Below are 22,241 nucleotides of genomic sequence, written 5' to 3' on the forward strand. Positions count from 1 at the left end.
TTCATGATTAAACGAGAAGAGGAATGGTGTTGTGAAAGGAGAAGAAACTAGCAGACATAAGTAAAGCTGTGAACTCTAACTTATGTGTCTTGATCTTTATTTTATTACACACATAATAAGCTTCTGGATTCTTGACATCCAAACTATGCTAGTTATCGTTCACTCCTATTGATTTATCAATGAGCTAATTACAGCATCACTTTAATTTTGTCTGTACATGGCCAGAGATGCATAACCTTCTTTGTAATATACAAAAACCCTGCCTGGTCCTCAATTTCTTTTCACTGAAACAGTAACAGTCTCGATTCTTACTGATGAGTTTGTTTTCAGTATGGTTCTGAGGTAATTTGAGCCAAGTATGTGCAGGTTTGGGATCATGCCTAATAGTATGTTCATATCCAAGTTGATTTCAAGTAATCAATGACTGGATAAATAAATGTTGGATAAAGGAAGAACTATACAGACCTTACAGAATTGAACATTTCTAGAAATTGTGATCTGCCACATACATAGTGCATTTTAAACATGTTCGACTCTGCATTTCTAATTCCTGTATTTTCCTAGTGCTAATATATGCTATGGCAGACTTGTATAATGAAAAGATAAAAAAAAAAAAGATACAAATGCTGAAAAGTCTATAAGCTATTTAATCACAGCTCAGTTGTTCATCTGTAAGGCATCACTGTTGAGCAGGGTGATGAAGGAAGGATTCATGTGTTAAGACATATTAGGAATCTGAAGATCTGGCTTCTCTTCCTATTTCTTCAGAAGATTTTATATTCAGTCTTCAGCATATCATTTTGGGGTTGAATCAAAGCCAAAGATAATGACAATCTTTATTTCTTGATGTTGGAAGTTTTGTTGTAATGGAGATGGGTAATGGCGATGAAATTGTATCAAGGATCTGTTTTAAATTTGTTGTGATGTGCTTTCATAACCCCAGATGTCAGAAAATGTACATGATGTATTTGTTCTGTTTTGTTTCCCATTTTATCATCAACTAAAGGACATAACACATTTTAAGAAAGGTTTTGAAGGAATACAATAAAAATACGTGAATAAAAAAAATACTAATGCCAGTTCACAACATATTTCTGATAACTGAACCATTTTTTAGACACACAATAATATTTATCATTCCAATAATTTAATTTTTATGCAAGAAGTTTGACCAAAAAAACCCCCAGAACACCTGATATTTTCTTTCATCTTCAGTTTTTGGTAGAAATGCCATGGTGTGGTATACTGCATAAATATTTAATATCAAATAGATACTTGACACTTATTAAATCTATGTTACCTTTCATCCTTTATCTTTCCACATACATAGGAAATAATATGATTACTCATGGAGTAGCAAAAGTGGATAATGTCCATATTCTTTCATGTCTTTATATTTTGAAACTTTTTCAGCTTAAGAAAATATAGTAGCTTCAAAAGTCTTACATATGTTTCTCCAAAACTCTTTCAATTCTATAGAACAGGAAATGCAGAATCCTCTACTTCTATGTTGCTCCTAAAAGAATCGATAGATAAAAAAAATTACAAATAGAAACATTACCATTGACCCACTCATAAAGTCTTATTCATAGTTGCATTTGTAAAATAAAAGAAAGAAAACTCTATAAAAAGGATGAATTTATAAGCTTTAAAATTAAAAAAAAAAATTCAGAGCAAATTATGGAATGTGTATTTCAGTTAAGATGGAATTCCTTGATTTGGTATGTCATCAAAGTCAAATTCTCTCCTGAAAAATTACTTTAAAGCAAAAATGCATTCTGTGGTAAGAAAAATGGCTGAAGATGCTGTTCATGTAAATTTAAAGTATGGCATTTTCAAAACACCTTTATGCAGTTTGCAAAATATTTACTTTAGGGAGGACAATCAACAGTAGGCTGGGATTAAATGATTCAAGAGTTCCATTTTATTATCAGTCTCCATTTGACATTTAAATATATTCTTGGGAATCTAGTTTTCCATCCAGATAAATTAGACTGAGGTAATTACAATTTTCCTATGTTCTGTGAGAAATCAACGACTGAGAAATACTCTTACAAATATATGAAATGAATATTGTGAAAGGTATGCGGATACTTTTGACTTGCTGCATAAAACTGTCTTGCACATGGTTTTTTCTTGCCTATAACCGCAGTGCAAAAGATGACATTATGAGAAACCTTCTGACAAATTGATTAATAATCTTGAGCTGCTGAAGTTCAGCTGAGTGAGCAATTAAACATTCCAAACAGCAATGAACCTTCAGAGATAATTTATGATAATTTTATGCACAAGAGCTCAGTGGCTTTTTAATTTGATAGAATGTTAGTAGCATAGATTTCTAACAAGGGAGTTTCAGTGCTCCATACATCACTGAGATTACTTAAACATTTCAAATGTGTTTGATGAATGAAGTTTCCTGAGATGTGAGAAGATACAGAAAGTGTCAGAAGGTTGAGATTATTCATCATATCAATTATTGAAAGTGGATGCATTGACATCATACTCCCAGCTCATATTTTATGGCCATTATAAAGACAGAACAGAAATAACATACTTGGTGAACTGCAGAACTGCCAGGATATCCAGCTTCTTCCCTCTTTTATTCCAGCATTTTGCTGTCACTACACAATATTAGCATTTCCAGGTGTTTCTTCCATAATCATTCATATTATGAAGCAGGAAAACAAGAGCATTTGAATACAAACAGCCAAGACCTGGAACATGGCACATGGTGTGATTCTTGGGATTTTTCTGCACAGTACCAGGAACAGACTTCAATGGTCTTTTCCCACATCCTTCCAACTCAGGATATTCTACAAAAAAAATATCCCACACAGATCAAGAGAGAAAAAGGAGGTTAGATAACATGAGCCTACAATAAGTTTGCCATAAATACAAATGCTGTGTCATTTTTTGCTAAGAGAGAGCAGGCTGTCCTTTATTCTTCCACATTTTTTTTTTGGTCTTTTTGTTGCTTCAAAAAAAGCTACATTCAAACAGTCAAATATTTTTATTTCCTAGAATATTTCCCATTCATTCTTTTATTTCTTGTTTTGGCAAGTAAAATATAATGTTTTAATCTTGTGTTTCTGACATACTTATGACAGTTGGAAACACAGTAATCTAAACTAAAGTAAATAATGTAAAGGGACTCTTTTTATTTTATGAACAACGATAAAGTCTCTGCTTTGAACAGAACACTGAAGCACTCAGATACCACATGTTTAAGAGAACAGACAGTTGGTGAGTTATTTGTTTTTAACACTACTATAATGATCCTGACAATAAATCATCATTTCACATATCCAAACAGTTTTCCTCTCATTCATGCAAAGGAAAGAATGCTTGAAAACAAAAGCTAAAAGAGGCAGAAAAGTGTTTCTAGAAGGACAGCAGCCTGTTACTTAAACTCTTTCATGTGAAAGGTCATTTGTATAAAGAACTATTAGTCAACACACCCCTTAAATCTCATGTCTGTCTATGCAGAAAGTTTGGACAGTGGGAGTATATGGACAGACCTTGTAGCTTCAAATCCTACTTCAGACTGGAGCTATTAGTCTTAGGCTAATGAAAATAATTGTCTGACCCTTTGTATATCTTCAACATTATTGTTTCAAGGGCTGACTCCACTACAGCTCAAAATGCAGTATTGAAACCTATCAACATAACTGAAAATCTCCCACCCTTGATGAAGGCAGTCAACATCAGCAGAAGAGTCATGGAAATTGGTAAATAAATGAAGTTCCATAGATGTGATTATAATCTGAAATTATCACTAGCCATTACTGAATAAATGTAAGAAAGCTGACAAGCAGCTTCTACGTCCACCTAAAGACAAGTAGGACTAAATTTGTGGCATTGAGGTTATCATCCTTGGAAAGTTTCTTTCAGTTGAGTCAAGAGTTAGTTCCACACACATCTAAATAAAGAGAATCCTTTTCCCAAAAGGATATCAAAATAGGTCCAAACACTAATCGTGGAGAAAAATTCTCTCTAGAGGGAAGTAAGAAACCCCAAACTGTGTTAAGCAAAAATAAATTGCTGTAAAACACAAAGCTTTGAAAATTTGACCCAATGAAAAGGTTAAAAGCTGTATTTTTTTCACCTACAGTATAGATTGAAGCAGTTTTCAAAACCATATATGCTATATCTAGAATGATATTATAATTTCTAGTGCACTGAGATTAAAAAAAGGAATATTAAAAAGAAAATAAAAATATTTTAAGTACCATGTGAACTTACTCTTAGGACAAGGTATCTGGAAGCAAGCGGTTGAGAAATTTCTATTATTAGATTCTTTTATCTAAAAGTTACTCATACAACTTTCATAAGCTGCAAGAATAGAATCATGGAATATTCTGAATTGGAAGGCACTCACAAGATTCATCATCAAGGGTTATGCCAGCCTGAACAGGACAGTCACAAGAATCACACCATGTGCCTGAGAGCATTGTACGAATGCTTATTGAACTCTGTCAGGCTGGTGCTGTGATCACTTCCCTGGAGAGCCTGTTAATATCTTCGACCCTTGTTAAGAATTGGGTATTGATCTAGGTAAATTTCCATGACCTCTGTCTCAATTTAATGGTATACACTGTTAATCATTCTGGTGGCTTGCACAATCTTGTAACCTCAGTTCTTCTGGACTATTAAAATGGCAGTTGCCTGACTCCCTGGGAGCTTCCTCAGGAAGCTTCCTCAGACTGGTAGGTAGAAAGAAGACAAAACAGTGACTTACATGTCTTCTCTTCTAGGAATCTATAGCCCTCCTAAATTTATTCTGAAACAGCCCATGATTATTATTTTTTTCTTACTCAAAAGAGCCAAATTTGGTAAGAAGACTGGGCACTGATGTAAAATACCCCCATCTACAAAGGTATATTTCTACCACAGGTGTTATTCATGTCCACTTCGATCCCACGCTCATAAATTTCAATGACAATGCCTTCTGGAATGGAAAGCAGCCAAAATTGCAATAACTCCAGAATCAGCAGATGACTTGGACATCTCATTTTAATTCACTCAAATATTAGTACCTGGATAAGAGAAATGGTTTACCTGACAGCCTTCTGACACAGGGACACTCCCTAAGACAACATTTTCAGTCAGGTTCCACCAGTTGTTTAGTCTTGGTGAAATTTCTCTCAGCTACCCAGAAAAATCTTCAAAATTGATCTTTCTTCCAAATGATAGCAAAGAATGGATATCTCTAAGAATTTCTAAGTGTCAAATTAAGGGAGGATATTGTTTCTTTCACCATCCTTTTTTGTTTTTTTCTTTATGAGCTAAAACATGTACGGAGAAAGAAGACTTAAAATCTTTTATCTTCAAAACTAATTAAAATACAGTTATTAAGAAAATGATAGGAAGAGTGAAATTCTTATCTGAAAATGTATGCTGACCTTCAGAGAATAAGTAAAATTAGAAGAAATTAGGAAAATAAATAAATTCTCTGGAGAAATGTTAGACCTGCTTTCAGTGTGTCAATGCAGCCCTACTCATAGAGAGTCTTCTGATGTTTCCATAATGTGCCATTCAATGCTTAAAAGTAGAATTTGTTTTTATTCTTCAAGAGAGATATGCAAAACAATTCTGAACTCCTATTTTACTAATAGAAGGTAATGAAAATGAAATATTAATAACATAGTAAACTTGACTATAGATACAGAAAGCAGTGCATACCTAAAACTTGTACCTATAGTACTCTTTTAACAGTAATATTATTGCATGTAGCTTTTGGCAACTACGTTTCTTATTTTTCAGGCATAGCTGGCAGCAACTCAAAGGCATGGAAACATTGGGCAAACTCCAGCAGTCCTTTCTTAGGCAAGATGTCTATTTAAATGAAAGATTTAACCTACCTTCTAATAGGACAAAAATTAATTACAAATAGAGTATCTTAAGCTTACTGCAAAACGGGATGGTCTTCTTGCTTGCACTATTTTATGTTTTGATTTCCCATTCATTGCTGAGGCAGTAACAAGCATCAGTTATTACATGGTGGCTCAGTTCCAGCACAAATCATTTAACCTCCTCCTCATTATTGATTTATATTAACATTTATAGATGGCACTCATTGTCTTTATAGCGCCTGAGATCTCACATTAATTAAGTTCAAATTAAAATAAACAATGAAATGCTGAAATATCCTGCAAGGTTTCTTGCCTAATGTCTACATTCAGTTTAGACCTCACTGATAGATACCACTGTCATTCATTCTAAAAATTCTAACTAGACAAACCAAATTAAACCAAACAAATAACCACAGCAAAGAAAGAAGAGCAGGGAAGGCATGTATTCAGTCTTGAAAGTACTACTGAATGGCTTTATCAAATTATAGTGTCAATACTGTATCAGATGTCAATCTATGTGTGCAGTAGTGTTATATGTCATCCTATATATCCTAGTGGTATCTTTCTTATGAAAATATTTTAATCATCACTGGAGAACATTGCATTGTATTTTCCCATCTCCAAGAACTCCAAAGTTCTCTGATGCACAGTAAGTTGCTGTTTTCTTTTCCTTCCGAGAAGACAAATTTATACCTTACTTATAGTATATTAATATAGTATATATACTATATATATATACTAGTATATATACTAGTATATATACTATATATAGTATATTAATTTAATTCTTAATCAATTCTGTTGATTTAATCCCATAACTACATTTAAGTGTAAATAGTAAGCATTCTGAACAGTAGCATATAACTGCTACAAGAACTTTTTTCCAAGCAAAAATGGCAACCTTCAATTTTTCATAAAAGCTATCAATACATAAATTTCATAAATACTATAAAAATACTAGAATATTACAGACATATTATAAATATTATCATAAAAATGGACCTCAAGAGCATTTTTCTAACTCATATAGACGATTCAATATTTAATTCAAGTTGGAAACGCTCACATCAGTGATGCCTTTCAATGAACAGTTTCTATTAACTTAAAACCTTCCCTGGATATCCCACAATTTTAAGAAATGTGGGAAGCAGCCACTCACTGCCCAGCTAAGCCCTAAAACATTTGTTTGAAAAGGTATATCTGACTCTCTGCCCATAAATCTAGCCCTTGTGCTAAATCAGGGCAGAGATTTCTGCCAAGAGACATGCTGAAGCCATCGTAGGAAATAGTAGGTTGGAGAGAGTTCCCATATAAGCCACACAGCTGCTATGGCTTGTCCAGCTCTTTGCAACCCCACTCTTTTCATGGGTCTCATATCTTTTGCTCTTCCTATAGCCTAACCCTAAGTGTGGGTGGACACTTCTGTACTGGGACATGCAGAAGCCCCTTGTGAAAAAGATGCAATTGGGAGAACTCTCACAGAAGCCCCCACTTCATTTCCTTAATCTTTTCACCCTTCCTATGGGTCTCATATGTCTCAGGGAACAATAAAGGCAGTTGCTCTTTAGCAGAGGAAAGAGAATTTGGAAGTCAAGTACGACAGCATGGCAGGCAGAAGCAGTGGCCTCACCAACAAAAGGGCTTCCTGTCAGGAAGTCAGGAAGTCATCCCAAGGGTCAGGGTCACAGTCCAGATCAACAAGGCACTGGCATGGCTGCAGAGTAGCTCAATGCAGTCCTGGGTTGAACCTAACGTGAGAGATTGAGACAAGTGTGAGAGCCCCTACTTAATGCAGCTGCCAGTTAGGGAGGTGGGAACCCCTCCTGCAGCTTCTTCCAGCACTTCCTCAAAGAGCTGCAGGGTCAGGGGAGGCTTCTTGAATAGATCTCACCTGTCGGAGATATCTTCCCAAGAGGAAGGAGGATAGTTCTCCTAACTGATCCTAGGCCTTGAAGGAAAATTCTGCCACAGGATGTACTGAAGCCTCAGGGGAAATTCTGAGTTGGAAAGATACCTGTCTCATAGCAGCCTTTTCTAAGGTCACTGGCTTTCTCCCTCTCCTTAACCTAAACCTAGTCCTAACCCTAACCTGGTCTCAGAAATTTTAGTAAACATTTCAGTAAGTATTCTTGTTAGTCCTTGAAAAGTAACTATTCTTTACAAAAACAAACAAACAAACAAAAACAACTAAATAAAAGATAAAAGCTTTCCTTACCTACTTTATTATTGTTTTAAATGAAATATAATCTATGTATATGGTTTCTGTGTGTCATACATGATTTTTATTTCCTGGTATATTATGGTGTATTTCCATCATTGTTCTTCTTTCAAAGTGATCTACAGTGTCTTTTATGAAATCTCAGTTGTCAGAATAACACAAATTTCCTGCTTTCAGCAGTTTCTTGTAAAGACCTTAATATTGATCTGAATATTTTTAACTGCTTCTGCACAGTTAGGGTAAAATAGTTGTACAATTTATTTCTAGTTTGGATTTTGAAACATCTGCTTAAATTTATTTTATGTTTACATGCTTGTTTTTATCATCATGCCTCTTTATTCAGTTATTCTAATTATCTTAATTACTATTGTAAATAATTTAAAACCAGGAAGTTATCCTGACTTTACTCCAGGAAGAGAGAACATATTAAATCTTATTGAAAGCAATGTGAGTTAAACCAATAATCCAGCATTAGGACCAATTAGAAATCCTCATTTTACTTTGCTACTTTTTTTGCAATGCTGCAAAATCATTCTCTTGGACATTTTCTTACTCCATGTGAATGAATTGAATTGTGGTGTCTAATTGCTGCTGGTTTACTAAGTGACAAGGCATTGTTTCAGTGACATATATTCTGATAGAATAAAACTGTTAACACATTATACAAATACTTCTCTGAATTTTATTTTTAGTTTCAGCAAACATTAATGCCAGTGAAGCTAGATTGCCTCAGTATCTGCAGAAATGAAAACAAAGGAACTGTGAAGATTTCTGAATCCAGCTCATTTTAAATCTAGCATGATGAAAGCAGAGACAGCTTTTTGTACTACTGATCAACTCTAAATATTATGATTTTTTTTCTCAATAAGAACTGACACGTGGTTACAGAATTACAGCCTCAAGAAACATAGCTTCTATTTTGAAATCCTGGTTAAGCACTTTAAACACCTGAATACCTCACTCACATTGATAATTGAAGAGACTTCACTTTGAACTGAGGACTATCCTGAGTAATGCTGCACACATACAAGCACCTGCAAGAGTGAACCTTGCATTTGTGGTTCTGGAACAGCTCAATATCTAGTTTTAGCTTTTCCTAAAGGAAAACTTAATGAAGATTATTAATTTTCAATCAAAATATTTTAAAAATGGCTTTGTTTTCTGTTTGAACAAATTGATGTATTTTATCATACATCTTTTCTGGACTTCTGTAAAGCCTTTGACACAGTCTCCCACAGCATCCTTCTCACATAAATCTCACTAAGAGACATGGATTCATTGGGTGTTTTGTTAGATGGATAAGGAATTGGTTGGATGGTCACATCCAGAGGGAAGTGGTCAATGGCTCAGTGTACTGATGTACATCAGTGACAGGTGGTATCCCTCAGGGGTCTTTTATGGACCACCGTTATTTAATTTCTTCACTAATGACACAGACAAAGCAATCAAGTGCAATCTCAGCACATTTGCAGATGAAACTAAGCTGAGTGGTGTAGTTGACACAACTGAAAGATATGTCCAGAGGGACTTGGACAAATTTGAGGACCGGGCCCATGGGAATCTCATGGGTTTTAACAAGCCCAAGTGCTGGTGCTGCACCTGGGTCAGGGCAGCCCCCGGTACCAGCACAGGCTGGGGATGGACAGATCAGAGCAGCCCTGCCCAGCAGGACTTGGGGGTGCTGCTGGGTGAGAGGCTGGGCATGACCCAGCCATGGGCACTGCCAGCCCAGAGAGCCAAACGTGTCCTGGGCTCCATCCAGAGCAGAGTGGGCAGCAGGGCAGGGAGGGGATTCTGCCCCTCTGCTCTGCTCTGCTGAGACCCCACCTGCAGTGCTGCACCAGCTCTGGGGAACCAGCACAGCAAGGACATGGACCTGCTGGAGAGAGTCCAGAGGAGGTCACAGAGATGATCAGAGGGATGGAGAAGCTCTGCTCCAAGGAAAGGCTAGACAATCAGGTGTGCTCAGCCTGCAGAAGAGAAGGCTCTGGGGTGACGTAATTGCAGCCTTCCAGTAACTGAAGGGACCCTGCAAGAAAGATGGAGAGGGACTTTTTATATGGGAATGTAGTGACAGGACAAGGGGGAATGACTTCAAAATGAAAGACAATAGGTCTAGATTAGATATTAGGAAGAAATTCTTTATTGTGAGTGTGGTGATGCACTGGAACAGGTTGGCCAGAGAAGTTGTGGATGCCCTGTCCCTGGAAGTGTTCCTGGCCAGGCTGGAAGGAGTTCTGAGAAACCTGGTATAGTGAAAGGTATCCCTGTCCACAGCAGGAGAGTTGGTGTTCCCTTTAAACCCACGTCATTATATTCTTCTATGATAACATACAGACATAAAAGTTCTGTAATTACTAATATTATTAAGCAGAGTATGAAAGAAAGCCTCAAAGCATTCTTTTGAAAGTCCAGGTGAATACATGAAAGAAACCATATTATTTTGTATGACATATTCCTGGTGTGAGGGAGAAGAAAAAAATATCTATATCAGTGACAAAACTTCCCTTAAACACACTTGTTTCATGATCATGTCCTAAACAGCAAAATTTTAATTAAAAAATGAGAGTTCTTAGCTTCATTTAGATGCCTGACAGATCAATCATGAAGAAGAAAAGAAAGGGAGCTAGGAAAAAAAATTGAGCTATTTCTCTGTAACTGATCAGGAATGATTTCACAATGGACCTAATAGAGGATGAAGTAAGAAACTGAATAATGGACTTACAGAAAGGAAAAAGAAAATGTTAAAGAGACATTAAGGATATTTTCCTTCAGTCCCTGCTGTAATAATCTGAGATGTGGACTGATGTCCACAGTTTACAAACTTCAAAAATACTTATTTACCATATACATATCCAGACCTCACTTTCAGAGAAGACAATGATACCAGCAGTATGCACACATGGAAAACTGTATCTGTTTGTAATACGTTAATATTTTTCATAGTGTATTTCTACTGCCTGTGTTCAGTTGACCCCCAAAAGGTACCTGTTTGAAGGCAAACATAGTGATTACCTTGGCAACAGATGCATGTAAAAGTTTTCAGAAGAGATTTTTTCTCATATATTCTTTTTTTTTTTTTCCTCAGTGTTGGTTTGTATTGGTATGTATGTTCAGGCTACAAACTTTATCTATCAAACTACAGCTGCAAAGTTTCAACTGGGACTTTTCTTATTTTCTGCCTTCCAGCAGCTTATGATTCACCATTTGCTGATGAATGGAGAGACTGCTATCTGGCAGAGCATGCTGCCCCACCAGAAATACACAAACCTCTGCTGAAACTCTACAAATTGTTTACATGACCTTTTGAAGAAGGAAAAAGATTTTTATTAGTAGTGAAGACATGCCTATACACAACTGCTCATGGACAACTGTTTAAATCAGAAGCCCCAGACTGAAATTTCCCAAACATTTTGATTTAACATGTATATACACACATGCTTAAAATACATAGCCATACTAAAAATTAATTATTAATTAGAATCAATTTACTTTATATTTATTAAATATTAGCAATCCTATTTCACAGGCAGAGATTGACCCCAAACATATAATATAAATAATGCTATTTACAATCTCCTCATTTTAGAATCAGTCTTATTTGGAATTTTGCATCTTATGAATTGCTGTCTTATTACAGCAAAAATGTATTATTCATCTGAAAATATCATATAAGCAGTCTGAGTAGTGGATTGTGTACCTTATCATGTATAAATATTATTATAATCAGAAATTATTATATAAAATAAATTACGCTTCATGAAAAGTCCAATAAAGTATAAGTTTGGAAAGTCACTTTTTTCATTTAGCTTCTTTATAGTTTTCTTCCAAATTAGTTCATGTTAGATTATTGGATACGATTATGCTCTTTATCCATTTTTACAAAAATCTAGATATCTCCTCCACAGGTATAGTAATTGGTCTAGGAGCAAACCAAAAAGCTATTACATCTTTTTGATGATCTTACCGTTGTCTTCAGTGAATGAATAATCACTTTACACAATACCTATTTCTTCTGTTTCCTCCCCATAGCAGAAATAATGCCTTGAGACACTAGTGGAATTTTCAGTTTTGGAAGAGTCTTGCATTCGTGTTTCAGAACAAAAATCAGCAGCCTTTTTGTGTGCTTTCCTCTTGGTTGCTGGTTTTGGTAGCTGGTGGTGCTAGTATACCTCATCCTGTGTGGGACATTAAAATGTATCTCCCACCAACTCAGTTATACGACCACCGAGGGTGTAATGCAGGAGCTGTGGTATTAGCAGAAAGGTTCGTTCATTTTGGTTAGGTTTCACATTGGTTTTTTCCTTCTGCACTTCGTACTGATTCATTGCACTAACCAGGATACAATTTTCTTCTGTCAGTGCAAGTGAAAATACAGAAATACTGTCTTCCTTATGAATGAGCTTTATTTGTAATGAAAAATACCAGAAATGCAAAACTGTTTTCAAAGTACTTGAGCTTGAAATAACAAGTATTTGATAGGGCTGTTCTACAACTATTCGATTTGTTTTGAATTCTTAGTTCTCTCCCTGTCTCCTTCTGTATTTTTTTTTTTTTTAAGTATTCATCACTAAATTGTAAACCTGGCCTTGATAGTATTCCTGCTCTGTTTTATTTTCCAGCACAGTATCTGTGCTACTGTACAGTAAGGCTAAATGTGACGGATAGGTAATAATTTGTCAGTGTTTCAAGCAGAATTCAGGGACAATTGTGATTTGGGCTTCCAACTTTAAAATGTGATGTATAATTGACATTTTGATACTTCGAGGCCATGGTGTATTCTCACACTTCCATGAAAAAAAACCCAACTTGCTGACACAATCAGGAAACAGATGGTGACAAAGATCTTGCATTTAATATGCCAATCATTATGCTTTACTTGCATATTATCATCTCATTCATGAGGCCACTATATGAAGGAATTTTGCTATGCCTCTGCAAATCAATCAAGAAGTCTTTTAGTAATTTTTTTTAAAATATAATTTAGGTCTTTCTTATCCTATGTTTCATTATATTTGGGGTGAAGTGTTTATGCAAATTTATTACACATGAAAAAATGCTTTGACAATACTGAGGCTAGAATAGATGTCAGCAATGAAACATTCACTATAGATAGCTTCAACAGAGAGACCAAGAAATGACTTGGCAACTGAAGTATCTGCATTTTCCATACTTTGCTGTGGTCCTTAATCCAAAGGCAGTGACACAGTAAGACAGTATGAAGGATGATGTCGAGTAGGAGGATGGATTTGGTAACGCGGCCTCATATCTACTAAGACCTGGACTTCAGTCAAAATTTCTGCTCAAGAAAACCACAGATGGCAGATTACCAATATATTTCAGTTAGAGTTAGCACTGGATTTGAAATCACTGAGTATTTGAGCCAAGCAAACCTCTTCTTCAGCTCTGAAAATAGGCCCTTTCCTTGTGAGTGTCTGTCACAGAATCCCATCATACAGGAGTGAGTTCATCCACTCACAAACTGAGCAAGGACCCTTCTTGGACAGCCTGAGGTCCTCTGAAGACGTTTTAGCCCATTATTACAAGTGGTGAGCAAAGGCTGGTTCTATCATCTTATTTCTATTCTGCAATGTCCAGAGAAAGCTTCTTCCTTCATAAGTGTCAAACATTCATGTTTAGATGGAGTGGGGATAAAGTTGTCACCATTTTTTTTCTGTCTCACTCCTACTGTCTATCTGTAGGTTCCTTAGCTTCTAAAATGTATGTCTTTCCATTTAAAGATATAAAATATATTTCTGGTTCTTTGCAAAAGGATCAACACTAGCAAGAGGACACAACATGTAGCTTGATTACCGACAAGTGTCTTGTTAATTGGGACAGAACATGCATGTGACCTGGTTATAGTTAGGTAGTTATTTCTAAACATATTTCTCCTGAAAGTGAAAAACACACAGATTTGGCACTTAGGAATATGGCTTCATGGTGAACATGGTGGTGCTGGGTTAAATATTGGACTCCATGACCTTATAGGTCTTTTCCAACCTTTTATGTGATTTTATGAATCTATGAAGTGAATGGAAATATATCCTGACTTTCAGCTTGCATAAGGTGGAGGGCGGAAAGGGAGAATGGTTTTGTGACAAAAATTAGAAAACAATTTATTTCTGGAGGAGGAAAAGGAATTTTATGCTCTTGTTCACCACAATCCTAAACCATTGCAGACACAGTACACTTCAATAGCTATTTCCATGAGACAAGTCTCATAGAGACAACGGATTTTAGGTGCATGAAAAGCGAGCCTGTGTTTATTTCAAGTGTGTCACAACACAGAGTTTGTGGTACCCTTTCAGGATATATATAGCCCTTCCCCCTCTAATTTCCCTTTCCTAAACTTTAGCCATTTCAGACTACTTTCAATGTACTCCGTTAGAGCAGATCTTCACTGACTCATACCTGGGAGTTCTGTAATCCCTGTTTTGTTCTATTCCTCTCATCCTATGGCATCCTTCATTTAGCTTGTCTAAGCAGACTTGTGGTTTACAAAACCAGAAATCCTCAAAGCTGCAATTCTGTGTTCCTTCTAAATTGGTTAAGAAAAAGCAACAAACCCATTACTCCATCAAGCCCAATACAGCATTATGTAGCAGTTGAGCTGTTCTTAAACAAAGCGTCAGATTTATTATTTGTTTTATTACTTATCAAAGACAGAGGCTTACACACCTTGCATTATCTAGACAATAGTCTCTTGGCATGTCAAAAGTCAAGGTTACATCAGCTCTTGACTTTATCCAGGCTCTATGATGTACAATGTCACTGTAGCAGAGCACTTCCTCTTTGTTCCGAGAGAACTTGATTCATAATGAGCCCATCTAGAGTGTACTCAGATTGTGATAAAGAGCTTTACACAGAGGGTCCTATTTTAGAGAAACAGGTGTTGGCTTTGATTAGAGAAAAATTACATCATTCAAGGGAAAGGATAAAAAAAAAGCAAAGGGAAAGGAAAGCAAAAATAGAAAAAAGTAGCAACCAGACACAAATACATTTGCACATATAAAGCTGTTCTAATGAAAGCCAAATTGATTTGACATTCAGTGGCAGTTTGAAGCCAAAAAAAGCAAAGCAGCCTACAAAAGGCCCAGCTCATTGTTTATGGAGTGTCATACTTCATCATCTGTGAGACCAATAACAGTGATGGGAAGACCTTTAAAGCAGGGAGTTTGCACAGAATGGCTGTGTGGATACCACTGATGTCAGATGCAGTAGAATGATTGTGAGCTATTTCCTGAATTGAAATCATGTTTGTCAGATTAAGTAGATTCTCTCTATGGATTATATCTTTGAGAACAGTATTTAGAACAGAATTGTTAGAATTCTTGGTTGATTTCTCCTAGACAGACACAGCCACAATATTTATCCTATGATGTTTACTGATCATCAAACTGCCCTCAAGAAAAAAACACAGAAGAGAAAAAATTACCTAACATGCAAAAGCAGCTTCCAGTACACAAAAATTAATCTCTTTAGGAAAAAGAACTTTGCGCAAAAACATGTAAATTAATTTAGGCACCCTTTCATCATATTTATTTTCATTGATTACTTTGCAAATATTTTTACAAACATGATATTTTACGTTTTCATTAAAGTAGTGGACCCCTGTTACAAGCAGACTGTGGAATATATTTCGTCCATCTCTGTTTTCAGTTAGAACACCTGGTGAGGAGTGACATGTTTATCAAATGTTGGTGAATGCCAACATGAATTAAATAAGCCTTCAAAAAAATGTGAGATAGTATAGACTTGTACAGGAAAGGATATGTGTGGAAAGCAGTCTCTCTCTTTCTGCCTTCTAGCTATGATCTCAATCTAGATATCACAATATTGATATTAAATTCTGATACTAATGTTTCTGTTTAGATTTCACCAGAAAATATGTTTCTTTTTGGGCAAAAAATTCAGAAATTTCATCCTCCTAAGTTGCAACTCTCCAATGACTCAGTTAAGTACAAATAGACAGTGATCTCAAATTAGCAAGTCAGTAATCACATTTCACATGTAGTTTCTAGTGTGGCTTTATAATTCAAAAGCACTATCAGGGTGACCAAATATATAATGGATGGCACAAGTGTGGACAAAAAAAAATTAAGAGAGAAAGATACAAGTGGGTAGATCTAAGTAAGTAAAGGAAACATTCTCTTTCATTCACTTTGAAAGCAAAAATCAGTTTAACTTTTTGGGGTGTGTGGGTATGTGTGTGTGTGTGAACCTTCCATTCTTGTAAATGACTGAATCTGTGAGTTTATAAGCATGACCACCCACCACAACAAATAGATCTGTAGGTCAAAGTGTTTAAATATTCTCCAAAATCCAACATGATATTTATATTAAGTATTGTACTCTGTGCTATATGAAGACAGTGTGCATTGGTTATTAATTATGTAAGCAGATATAATTTCTGCTGTGTTAGCTTTGCATTGTAAATCATATGATTTAATTTCTTTTGTCATACTTACGAAAACTATAAGCTAAACCAGAATAAATTACAAATTTCAAAATTCACTCTGTGATAGTAACTAGAGATTCAAGGCTGTACCTATTCAAGCACAGTAGACTTCAGTTTGCAGAAGTGGGGCTGCTCTGTGTCAAACACACACATCCTCCACCGATGGCAATTAATTCTAATAAATTGCACACTATAATGCAGGGAGCATAAGAAGCCTTTCGACAAGTGGATTCCACTTTAATTCAGGCTGCAAGTGTTCTCATGGATAACTGTGCTGTGGAAAAAGTAAACAGGAAATCAGTTAGTGAAGACCGAAGAAATTCGTTGCTACCAAATTTTGTTAAAACATTTAAAATGTTACCTTTCAGGATTCAGTGTCAGAATTATAACACCACAGAAGTGAATTTACATTTTCCTTAGAGCTATTGTTTCACACTGTCTGAAGATTCAGGCTATGTCTTTCACTGGTGAGAAATGATGTATTTTATATCAAGAAATGTAAACTTTTATAAATTAGTGAAAACAAGAAGACAAATTTCACTTTAATGTTGCTAGTCAAGGTAAACCTCAGGCCCACATGTGCCATTATATTGACAAAATGTAAGGGGAAATCACATAATATTAACTTGAAAATATATTATTTCCAAGAGATCATTGTACTAATTACCTGCTGTTCAGATTGGAATATTCTCTCCACAGTTCTACACTCACAAAATCTGAAAGTACCTTGCATTTTAGTTTCGTATTTCCTTTAATATCTGTGAAAAGTAAGCTTTTATTTGAAATCTTTCTGAAAAAGAGAGAACCAAATTAAATAGTCTCAGTGTATAAACTTATGCATGATATTAAAAAGAAATATATTACAAAATAAATTTTCTTGGTACACATTACAATGTATTGTTTATATTAGTTACAGACAAGATTTTTTTTCACTTAATCATTTTCTTCTTTGTATGCTATATCAAGACCAAATAGTCTTTGTGGAAAACATTCAATAGTTATCTTAGAGTGAAGAACAGTGAATATTTTAAATTTCTAGTCTAGTTATGGAAAATTTATATGACAAAAAACTAACATTGACAAAACAGTTTTTCATCTTGATTTTTTTTACCAGACAATTGGTGCCATTAAACTGGAAAACTGTTCTCAAGTATTAGATTTAGGAACTGCTTAGTTCATAAAGGACAACTGATTTAGATCTGCAATTACAAGGTATGAAACAGCTGTTTCATCTAGCAAAAAAACTTGAGCAAGTCACTAAAAGCTAAAGATAGACTAAGAAATAAAGATTTTAGTTTTATATTGTTTTTCTGACAGTGAGGGTGATTAACTCCTGGAACAAATTAACTCAGCAATGTACACTGTACACTGCCTGCATTATCTGAAACAGAAATGGATTTTTTTTTTTCCCTGAAAGACATTCTTAACTAATCCAAAGCTGATACATAATTTTTCACTCCAGATAAAATGTGGGAACTTCCCTTCTCTGATAACTATATTAAGTGTGTAACTTCGCATAGCACTTCCTTGCTGGTATGGTTTGGGTGGTTTAGATAGATGGCTCCTGAGGTTTGGGTGGATAGATGGCTCCTGAGTGGTGCCTACACAAGTTGCTTGGCTCAGGGAAAAAGATATTAGATACAATTTTGTGCTTGAGTCTTATATAGTTCTAAGAGTCAGGATAACCTAGGAATTTCTGTCAAGTTTTTATTGGAACCTGAAAGACATATAAGTACACAGAAGGAATAGAAATAAATCCTACAGGAGTGAAAATATTCAAGTGGGAATTCCATAAGTGGTCATTTAGATTTTTAGCCCCTTGACATAGTCAGTCTTATCTGCAGTATTGTAGCAAAAATAATGTTCAATTAATTCTTTTTACTTCCAGTGACCACAGTCTGTTTACTTATATTCTACACAGCCAAGTCTGTCTGTACCATATTTTATTCCATTTATCTTGCTTAAGCCTGGTAAATTCACCCTGCTACTCCTTTCACAGCTCAGTAGAGTTACTGAGCATGCTCTGGAGCTGCTAAACACATTCTGAAGAAGACTGGGATAAGCAGGTATACTGAAAGCCTCATTGATGCAGGTAATCTTTATGCCCCATGGAAAAAAAGACTGTACAAGCCATGGATGGAAAAAAGATGGCATTAAAAAATCAAGACAAGATTTATTCTTAGGTAACTAAGAGGATTGAAGCTGGACCTGTAAACAGAACAAGTTAAATACAGACAGTAAGATAAGAACAAGCAGTTATATACATTTTTAATAGAAACTTTCAGTGAAAAAAATTCAAAACAAGTGTGACTACTAACTACAAGCTCTATTACTTAGAAGTTATTTTTTTAATATTTTAGATTATTTATCAAGGAGAAAATTTTCTTTTTCTTGGGAATACAGTAAGAAATTATTTGAAGAAGAAGGAAAGAAAGACGAGTTATCATAGGAAAAGAACCAAAATGCAAGCCCCTGTTCCTTGACTGTGTATTCCACTCTCTTGTTGCAGTGAGCTGTTTGGAGGCTTAAACAATTCCACAGACAGAAAACCTTCACTCATGCCAAACCCTTCATTACAAAGCTGAGTTCCTTCACTAAGTCTAGACTTAGACCTTCTTGAACAAAACTATGGGAGGCTTCAAGTTGTCTTCTATACATCTTTAAGCCCACCAGCTCACTCAAAAGTCTCTGAGTAGTGATACCAGTTCTAATTGTGCAGCTGGAAGTGACTGGAGATCAAACTGTGCTGCAGTGACTTGCAAAAGTTGAAAATGAATTGGAAATTACTTCCTGGGAAGTCACTTTGCACAAAGTTCACATGACATCTGTTTCCAAGAGATCCACAGACACAATTCATGCATCATTACAAGCCCGTCAGTTTCTTGAAAGGAAATGCATGTACCTACTACTATGTGCTATCTACTGTAGCACATAGATCTGTGCAGACTTTCACTAACAGAAAGTGGTTTGTATAAGTAGCTCCAAAACTATGGTTTTAACATGATACCTTAAGGTGTTTAACTACAATGTAAGGACTGAATGCAGCTCAGTAGTTATTGTTGTAGTTCAGAGTGGAAACCTAACTTATATGCTCTGAAAGATTTCATATTCATGGACATGGCAGATGTTGGATGCATGTGGCTCTGGGTAAAAAAAAGAAAGGGGGAAAATCAATTAAGACAATGGGAGGAAAATAATTTCATTTCAAAATTATTAACTACACGCCATCCTTTGAGTACTGCAGAATTTTTCCTGTTCTGAAAACAAAGTGATTTTTATTTGTTAATCATCATGAGCATGACTTTTAGACAAAAAAAAAAAAAAAAATCTTTACACCAGACATGTCAAATCCCTTTTCATAAGGAACCTGCAGGATGGAAAACTTTGCATTATGTGTATTAAAGAATGACTATGCAAAGTGAAAACGCTTTCTAGTGAGATGTCCAAACTATAATAAAACAAATATCTACATGAAAATATTCCTCTAACAGTAAGAATTGGTGACAACAGAAATTTTATTCCTGGGCCTGCCTGTGCAAAGATAAGTAGTATTCTCAAATCTATGAAACCCCAAAACATAAAGAGAAAACAACTCTGTACTGTTACCCAAATCTACTTGTATTTCAGCAGCAGCAGCTACTAGTCAGCAACTGGGTTTTAGTTAGTTATCTCATTGCAAAACAAAATAAAACAAACAAACAAAAAAACCAACAAAAACAACAAACAAACAAAAACCAAGACAAACAAGCAAAAATCCCCAAACACAAATAAGAACAAACTAAATGAAGCAGGTTTTGGTGCTAAAAAAATGTAAACCAGTGTGATTTTACTTGACAACACTCTTTGCTTCATCGCTTTATTCCAGCCCCTGAAGTGAGAGGATATATATGTGGGAAGGGACTGGTTCAGTAAAAAGGTGGGTTTTTTATGCAATTATTATTTTATTGTAAAAATACACTAAACAACTAAAATAGAAAATAAAGCAGTTTTGCAGGGGTACTGTATAAGCATGCATATCTTTATTTTCCACATACTATGTGAAAGGAAATTGAGTGGGTTTTGGTCAACTGTGAAATGCCATTTTGCCATGGTTCATTGGGATTTCTTTCCCCTAACTTATTGCAAGTTTGGTTTTGTTTATGAAAATAGATTTGATCAGCTAATCAGGGTGTAGAGGCAGTGTTCCCTCATTCAGCAATATTCGGCAGGTTTTATTCACTTTTATACTTCATTACATTTTCACTCTTGGAAACTCATTTACATAGTCTCCGTATGGTCATTTCACAGTAACTGTTTCTGACTCTGGTTGTGCTGGCTAATAATTACCCTAAGCTATCTGAGAATACCCAAATATGTACTTGAATATACAGTTATTTCTTAATACTCAAACTCTAGATTGAAAGCTCTTTGACTAGTCCAATACTACAAAATGTCAAGCTGTTTACCAACAACAAAGACTGTGCCTCTGCTTCTCAGCCCCTGCAGTGAAGCTGAAAATGCCAGTGTTTACTTAAAGAAGGAGAGGGAGAAAAAGAACACCCCCTCCTCTATGCTTGATCCTGTGGCTGTTGGAGTGAATATTACCTTTTGTCATTGATTTCAATGGGGATTGAAGTTGACTCTATAATCTTTTTTATGACCCCGCATTTCTGGAAAATATTACACAATAATACTTTCTGCAGATCAGGTTCTACTTTACTTCCTCATCTACTGACTTAGTTTAGCTTTCCAATCATCTTATATACAGAACCATGATGTCTCTGTATCTGAACACATAATTTAACTAGAAAAATAAGAAAGGAAACAAGAATTTTCCCTTGGAAGTTCTGTAGGCCAAAACCTGCATTTATTTTTACCACAGCATCCCAACTTCCCTGAGTTTAGGTGACTTCTTTCCAGCATTATTGTGTCACAATGTGGCTTATTTCTAAGACTTCTTTTAGTCAGAATAGAGTTGAATTAAATAACTATGGAAAGGGTCAAAGGGAAATTATGAAAGGCAGGACTTTCCTCCTGTTCCTCCTTAGCAACTGATTTTAAAATGACAGCAACTTTAATCATCAGTTACAGGGTATTAAATCATATAGGGTTTTAGAATTTGGCAGAAGAGATAAAAAATTTCTGAATGGGGATGAAAGAAACCACAGAAAAGCCTATGTAAACTGTAGGAAAAAAAAATCCTTGTTTGATATTTTACAGAATACACAAAAATAACATTTGGATAATCATTAAATAATACTGTGAAAGTCTCCTGTGCAAACAAGGAGTTTCTCAGGGTTGTGTATGTGTGTGCTATTTAATTGTTTTGGATTTTTGGTTGAGATTTCTTTTCAAAAAGAATGATGTGCTCTAAAAAGAGGACAAGCTTGGTTCAGTTATAGCTTTCATATAATTACTACAAACTAATGCAAATTAGACTGTAGGTCTGCTCAATGTACATTTCTGTGCTTGCCAAATTATGTTTGGCAGTGTGGTCAAGCAATAACAGATGCACACTGTGCCTAGTTTTCTCGGGCTGTTCAATAATTAGGAGGGCCATGTATTATAATAAACCACATCCCCTTGGCTGAGATTTGGATGCAAATTGCACACTAATTCACTTCCAAGTTTTTGGAAGCATACCAAAAGACATGAAAATTAGGGAAATATACTATTTACTTCATGAAATGTGTTTAAAACTAAATAAAGCTCATTTGTAAGCAATGTTCAT

The 22,241-nt window shown here is 35.4% G+C and overlaps 1 long non-coding RNA gene across 4 annotated transcripts in view; it reads right to left on the reverse strand.

The window, feature by feature from the left end:
* Window positions 1-14,706: 14,706 nt before the first annotated feature.
* LOC131573343 (uncharacterized) overlaps window positions 14,707-22,241 on the reverse strand; it is a 34,301-nt gene continuing 26,766 nt past the window's right edge. For 3 of the 4 annotated variants that reach the window (XR_009276177.1, XR_009276179.1, XR_009276181.1), the window contains one exon: window positions 14,707-16,805. This is a non-coding gene — a long non-coding RNA (uncharacterized LOC131573343). The remainder of the gene's footprint in view (window positions 16,806-22,241) is intronic. The other variant, XR_009276180.1, reaches the window with a different exon arrangement.

Source organism: Poecile atricapillus, chromosome 1 (assembly GCF_030490865.1).
Source record: "Poecile atricapillus isolate bPoeAtr1 chromosome 1, bPoeAtr1.hap1, whole genome shotgun sequence".
Classification (NCBI taxonomy): domain Eukaryota; kingdom Metazoa; phylum Chordata; class Aves; order Passeriformes; family Paridae; genus Poecile; species Poecile atricapillus.